Here is a 7,500-nt window from a genome sequence, read left to right as displayed (position 1 = left end):
AAAAAAATTTTTTTCATCGGGCTTACCCGCGGCTGAGAATGTACGTGGTCGACCTCGATAGCGGGGCTACCGCATGCGATGGGAAAAAAAAAAAAAAAAAAAAAATTTTTCATCGGGCTTACCCGCGGCTGAGAAGGGACGTGGTCGTCCTCGATAGCGGGGCTACCGCATGCGATGGGAAAAAATTTTTTTTTTTTTTTTTTTTTTTTTCATCGGGCTTACCCGCGGCTGAGAAGGGACGTGGTCGTCCTCGATAGCGGGGCTACCGCATGCGATGGGAAAAAATTTTTTTTTTTTTTTTTTTTTTTTCATCGGGCTTACCCGCGGCTGAGAAGGGACGTGGTCGTCCTCGATAGCGGGGCTACCGCATGCGATGGGAAAAAATTTTTTTTTTTTTTTTTTTTTTTTCATCGGGCTTACCCGCGGCTGAGAAGGGACGTGGTCGTCCTCGATAGCGGGGCTACCGCATGCGATGGGAAAAAATTTTTTTTTTTTTTTTTTTTTTTTTTTTCATCGGGCTTACCCGCGGCTGAGAAGGGACGTGGTCGTCCTCGATAGCGGGGCTACCGCATGCGATGGGGAAAAAAAAAATTTTTTTTTTTTTTTTTTTTTTTTTTTCAGCGGGCTTACCCGCGGCTGAGAAGGTACCGCGGGTATCATCGTACGTGGTCGACCCGATAGCGGGCTACCGCGGGTAAAGGGACGTCGACGGCCTCGGTAGCGAGCTACCGCGGGTCTCATCGTACGTGGTCGACCCGATAGCGGGCTACCGCGGGTAAAGGGACGTCGACGGCCTCGGTAGCGAGCTACCGCGGGTCTCATCGTACGTGGTCGACCCGATAGCGGGCTATCGCAGGTAAAGGGACGTCGACGGCCGTGCTAGCGGGCTACCGCGGATATCATCGTACGCGGTCGACCCGATAGCGGGCTACCGCGGGTAAAGGGACGTGGACGGCCGTGCTAGCGGGCTACCGCGGGTCTCATCGTACGTGGTCGACCCGATAGCGAGCTACCGCGGGTAAAGGGACGTGGACGGCCGTGCTAGCGGGCTACCGCGGGTCTCATCGTACGTGGTCGACCCGATAGCGGGCTATCGCGGGTAAAGGGACGTGGACGGCCGTGCTAGCGGGCTACCGCGGGTCTCATCGTACGTGGTCGACCCGATAGCGGGCTATCGCAGGTAAAGGGACGTCGACGGCCGTGCTAGCGGGCTACCGCGGATATCATCGTACGCGGTCGACCCGATAGCGGGCTACCGCGGGTAAAGGGACGTGGACGGCCGTGCTAGCGGGCTACCGCGGGTCTCATCGTACGTGGTCGACCCGATAGCGGGCTACCGCGGGTAAAGGGACGTGGACGGCCGTGCTAGCGGGCTACCGCGGGTCTCATCGTACGTGGTCGACCCGATAGCGGGCTACCGCGGGTAAAGGGACGTGGACGGCCGTGCTAGCGGGCTACCGCGGGTCTCATCGTACGCGGTCGACCCGATAGCGGGCTACCGCGGGTAAAGGGACGTGGACGGCCGTGCTAGCGGGCTACCGCGGGTCTCATCGTACGTGGTCGACCCGATAGCGAGCTACCGCGGGTAAAGGGACGTGGACGGCCGTGCTAGCGGGCTACCGCGGGTCTCATCGTACGTGGTCGACCCGATAGCGGGCTATCGCGGGTAAAGGGACGTGGACGGCCGTGCTAGCGGGCTACCGCGGGTCTCATCGTACGTGGTCGACCCGATAGCGAGCTTCCGCGGGTAAAGGGACGTGGACGGCCGTGCTAGCGGGCTACCGCGGGTCTCATCGTACGTGGTCGACCCGATAGCGAGCTACCGCGGGTAAAGGGACGTGGACGGCCTCGGTAGCGAGCTACCGCGGGTATCATCGTACGTGGTCGACCCGATAGCGGGCTATCGCAGGTAAAGGGACGTGGACGGCCGTGCTAGCGGGCTACCGCGGGTCTCATCGTACGTGGTCGACCCGATAGCGAGCTACCGCGGGTAAAGGGACGTGGACGGCCCCGGTAGCGAGCTACCGCGGGTAAAGGGACGTGGACGGCCGTGCTAACGGGCTACCGCGGGTATCATCGTACGTGGTCGACCCGATAGCGGGCTACGGCAGGCAAAGGAACGTCGACGGCCTCGGTAGCCAGCTACCGCGGGTAAGGAGGGACGTGGTCGACCCGATAGCGGGCTACGGCCGGCAAAGGATCATCGACGGCCTCGGTAGCGAGCTACCGCGGGTAAGAAGGGGACGTGGTCGACCCGATAGCGGGCTATCGCAGGCAAAGGAACGTCGACGGCCTCGGTAGCCAGCTACCGCGGGTAAGGAGGGACGTGGTCGACCCGATAGCGGGCTACGGCAGGCAAAGGTACGTCGACGGCCTCGGTAGCCAGCTACCGCGGGTAAGGAGGGACGTGGTCGACCCGATAGCGGTCTACCGCAGGCAAAGGTACGTCGACGGCCTCGGTAGCCAGCTACCGCGGGTAAGGAGGGACGTGGTCGACCCGATAGCGGGCTACCGCCGGCAAAGGTACGTCGACGGCCTCGGTAGCGAGCTACCGCGGGTAAGAAGGGGACGTGGTCGACCCGATAGCGGGCTATCGCAGGCAAAGGAACGTCGACGGCCTCGGTAGCCAGCTACCGCGGGTAAGGAGGGACGTGGTCGACCCGATAGCGGGCTACGGCAGGCAAAGGTACGTCGACGGCCTCGGTAGCCAGCTACCGCGGGTAAGGAGGGACGTGGTCGACCCGATAGCGGTCTACCGCAGGCAAAGGTACGTCGACGGCCTCGGTAGCCAGCTACCGCGGGTAAGGAGGGACGTGGTCGACCCGATAGCGGGCTACCGCAGGCAAAGGTACGTCGACGGCCTCGGTAGCCAGCTACCGCGGGTAAGGAGGGACGTGGTCGACCCGATAGCGGGCTACCGCAGGCAAAGGTACGTCGACGGCCTCGGTAGCCAGCTACCGCGGGTAAGGAGGGACGTGGTCGACCTGATAGCGGTCTACCGCAGGTAAAGGTACGTCGACGGCCTCGGTAGCCAGCTACCGCGGGTAAGAAGGGGACGTGGTCGACCTGTCAGCGGGCTACCACGAGAAAGGTACGTGGACGGACGGCCTGTTAGCGGGCTACCACGAGGAAGGTACGTGGACGGCCTGTTAGCGGGCTACCACGAGGAAGGTACGTGGACGGCCTGTTAGAGGGGTACCACGGGCTTATGCGGGGTCTTCACGTATCTACCTACCCGCGGTAGCCCGGTAAAGGCCGACCACGTACCTTTGCCTGCGGTAGAGACCCGTGATCGCCCGGTACCAGACGGGTACCACGGGCTTATGCGGGTCTTCACGTATCTACCTACCCGCGGTAGCCCGGTAAAGGCCGACCACGTACCTTTGCCTGCGGTAGAGACCCGTGATCGCCCGGTACCAGACGGGTACCACGGGCTTATGCGGGTCTTCACGTATCTACCTACCCGCGGTAGCCCGGTAAAGGCCGACCACGTACCTTTGCCTGCGGTAGAGACCCGTGATCGCCCGGTACCAGACGGGTACCACGGGCTTATGCGGGTCTTCACGTATCTACCTACCCGCGGTAGCCCGGTAAAGGCCGACCACGTACCTTTGCCTGCGGTAGAGACCCGTGATCGCCCGGTACCAGACGGGTACCACGGGCTTATGCGGGGTCTTCACGTATCTACCTACCCGCGGTAGCCCGGTAAAGGCCGACCACGTACCTTTGCCTGCGGTAGAGACCCGTGATCGCCCGGTACCAGACGGGTACCACGGGCTTATGCGGGGTCTTCACGTATCTACCTACCCGCGGTAGCCCGGTAAAGGCCGACCACGTACCTTTGCCTGCGGTAGAGACCCGTGATCGCCCGGTACCAGACGGGTACCACGGGCTTATGCGGGGTCTTCACGTATCTACCTACCCGCGGTAGCCCGGTAAAGGCCGACCACGTACCTTTGCCTGCGGTAGAGACCCGTGATCGCCCGGTACCAGACGGGTACCACGGGCTTATGCGGGTCTTCACGTATCTACCTACCCGCGGTAGCCCGGTAAAGGCCGACCACGTACCTTTGCCTGCGGTAGAGACCCGTGATCGCCCGGTACCAGACAGGCCGACCACGTACCTACACGTATCGAGGAATAATGCCAGCCTGGGTCCTGACACGGCCTAAGTAACAGGCTAGGGTTAGGGTTAGGGTTAGGGTTAGGGTTAGGGTTAGGGTTAGGGTTAGGGTTAGGGTTAGGGTTAGGGTTAGGGTTAGGGTTAGGGTTAGGGTTAGGGTTAGGGTTAGGGTTAGGGTTAGGGTTAGGGTTAGGGTTAGGCATCGTCAAGAGGCGGCTTAGGGTTAGGGTGTACGATGCCTGCCTTCGTTACGTTACGTTACATGAAATGTGATCGTTTCATCGAGAGACCTGCTGTACTATTCTTACGTGCGGCTTCCCGATGAAAAATTGTCAACCTGTAACACTTTTTGACTAGGCTATGGCTTTGGCTGGCCGCCGATGGTCGAGAGACCCGCGGTAACCTGTCCGCGTCTAACGTGCGACATCCCGATGAAAATCTCACCCACGTAAAAAATATTTACCGAGGGTATTGTTTGCCGGCCTGAATGGTCGAGAGACCCGCGGTAGCTCGCCTGCGTCTAACGTGCGGCTTCCCGATGAAAATGTAACCCACGTGAAATTTTTTTACCGACGGTATAGTTTGAAGGTCTCGATGGTCGAGAGACCCGCGGTAGCCTGTCCGCATCTAACGTGCGGCTTCCCGATGAAAATTTCACCCTTCTAAAAAATTGTTACCGAGGGTATAGTTTGACGGCCTCGATGGTCGAGAGACCCGCGGTAGCCTGCCTGCGTCTTACGTGCGGCTTCCCGATGAAAATTTCACCCTTGTAAAAATTTTTTACCGAGGGTATAGTTTGAAGGCCTCGATGGTCGAGAGACCCGCGGTAGCCTGTCCGCATCTAACGTGCGGCTTTCCGATGAACCTTTCAGCCTTGTAAAATTTTTTTTACCGAGGGTACAGTCAGACGGCTTCGATGGATGGTCGAGAGACCCGCGGTAGCCTGCCTGCGTCTAACGTACGGCTTCTCGATGAACAGTTCAGCCTTGTAAAATTTTTTTTACCGAGGGTACAGTCAGACGGCTTCGATGGATGGTCGAGAGACCCGCGGTAGCCTGTCCGCATCTAACGTGCGGCTTTCCGATGAACCTTTCAGCCTTGTAAAATTTTTTTACCGAGGGTACAGTCAGACGGCTTCGATGGATGGTCGAGAGACCCGCGGTAGCCTGCCTCGTCTAACGTGCGGCTTTCCGATGAACATTTCAGCCTTGTAAAAATTTTTTACCGAGGGTACAGTTAGACGGCTTCGATGGTCGAGAGACCCGCGGTAGTCTGCCTGCGTCTAACGGACGGCTTCCCGATGAACATTTCAGCCTTGTAAATTTTTTTTACCGAGGGTACAGTTAGACGGCTTCGATGGTCGAGAGACCCGCGGTAGCCTGCCTGCGTCTAACGTACGGCTTCTCGATGAACATTTCAGCCTTGTAAAATTTTTTTTACCGAGGGTACAGTCAGACGGCTTCGATGGATGGTCGAGAGACCCGCGGTAGCCTGCCTGCGTCTAACGTACGGCTTCTCGATGAACAGTTCACCCTTGTAAAAAATTTTTACCGAGGGTATAGTTTGAAGGCTTCGATGGTCGAGAGACCCGCGGTAGCCTGCCTGCGTCTAACGTACGGCTTCTCGATGAACATTTCAGCCTTGTAAAATTTTTTTTACCGAGGGTACAGTCAGACGGCTTCGATGGATGGTCGAGAGACCCGCGGTAGCCTGCCTGCGTCTAACGTACGGCTTCTCGATGAACAGTTCACCCTTGTAAAAAATTTTTACCGAGGGTATAGTTTGAAGGCTTCGATGGTCGAGAGACCCGCGGTAGCCTGCCTGCGTCTAACGTACGGCTTCTCGATGAAAATTTCACCCTTGTAAAAAAATTTTACCGAGGGTATAGTTTGAAGGCTTCGATGGTCGAGAGACCCGCGGTAGCCTGCCTGCGTCTAACGTACGGCTTCTCGATGAACATTTCAGCCTTGTAAAATTTTTTTTACCGAGGGTACAGTCAGACGGCTTCGATGGATGGTCGAGAGACCCGCGGTAGCCTGCCTGCGTCTAACGTACGGCTTCTCGATGAACAGTTCACCCTTGTAAAAAATTTTTACCGAGGGTATAGTTTGAAGGCTTCGATGGTCGAGAGACCCGCGGTAGCCTGCCTGCGTCTAACGTACGGCTTCTCGATGAAAATTTCACCCTTGTAAAAAAATTTTACCGAGGGTATAGTTTGAAGGCTTCGATGGTCGAGAGACCCGCGGTAGCCTGCCTGCGTCTAACGTACGGCTTCTCGATGAACATTTCAGCCTTGTAAAATTTTTTTTACCGAGGGTACAGTCAGACGGCTTCGATGGATGGTCGAGAGACCCGCGGTAGCCTGCCTGCGTCTAACGTACGGCTTCTCGATGAACAGTTCAGCCTTGTAAATTTTTTTTACCGAGGGTATAGTTAGACGGCCTCGATGGTCGAGAGACCCGCAGTAGCTGGCCTGCGTCTAACGTACGGCTTCCCGATGAAAATTTCAGCCTTGTAATTTTTTTTTTACCGAGGGTATAGTCAGACGGCCTCGATGGTCGAGAGACCCGCGGTAGCCTGTCCGCGTCTAACGTGCGGCTTCCCGATGAAAATTTCACCCTCGTAATTTTTTTTTACCGAGGGTATAGTTAGACGGCCTCGATGGTCGAGAGACCCGCGGTAGCCTGTCCGCGTCTAACGTGCGACACCACGATGAACATTTCACCCTCGTAAAATTTTTTTACCGAGGGTATACTTTGCCGGCCTGGACGATCGAGAGACCCGCAGTAGCTGGCCTGCGTCTAACGTACGGCTTCCCGATGAAAATTTCAGCCTTGTAATTTTTTTTTTTACCGAGGGTATAGTCAGACGGCCTCGATGGTCGAGAGACCCGCGGTAGCCTGTCCGCGTCTAACGTGCGGCTTCCCGATGAAAATTTCACCCTCGTAATTTTTTTTTACCGAGGGTATAGTTAGACGGCCTCGATGGTCGAGAGACCCGCGGTAGCCTGTCCGCGTCTAACGTGCGACCCCACGATGAACATTTCACCCTCGTAAAATTTTTTTACCGAGGGTATACTTTGCCGGCCTGGACGATCGAGAGACCCGCGGTAGCCTGTCCGCGTCTAACGTGCGACCCCACGATGAACATTTCACCCTCGTAAAATTTTTTTACCGAGGGTATAGTTTGCCGGCCTGGACGATCGAGAGACCCGCGGTAGCCTGTCCGCGTCTAACGTGCGACCCCACGATGAACATTTCACCCTCGTAAAAATTTTTTACCGAGGGTATACTTTGCCGGCCTGGACGATCGAGAGACCCGCGGTAGCCTGTCCGCGTCTAACGTGCGACCCCACGATGAACATTTCACCCTCGTAA

Source organism: Mytilus trossulus, unplaced genomic scaffold (assembly GCF_036588685.1).
Source record: "Mytilus trossulus isolate FHL-02 unplaced genomic scaffold, PNRI_Mtr1.1.1.hap1 h1tg001224l__unscaffolded, whole genome shotgun sequence".
Classification (NCBI taxonomy): Eukaryota; Metazoa; Mollusca; class Bivalvia; order Mytilida; family Mytilidae; genus Mytilus; species Mytilus trossulus.
The sequence above is the reverse complement of the archived record's forward strand: the minus strand, read 5'-3'. Positions refer to the sequence as shown.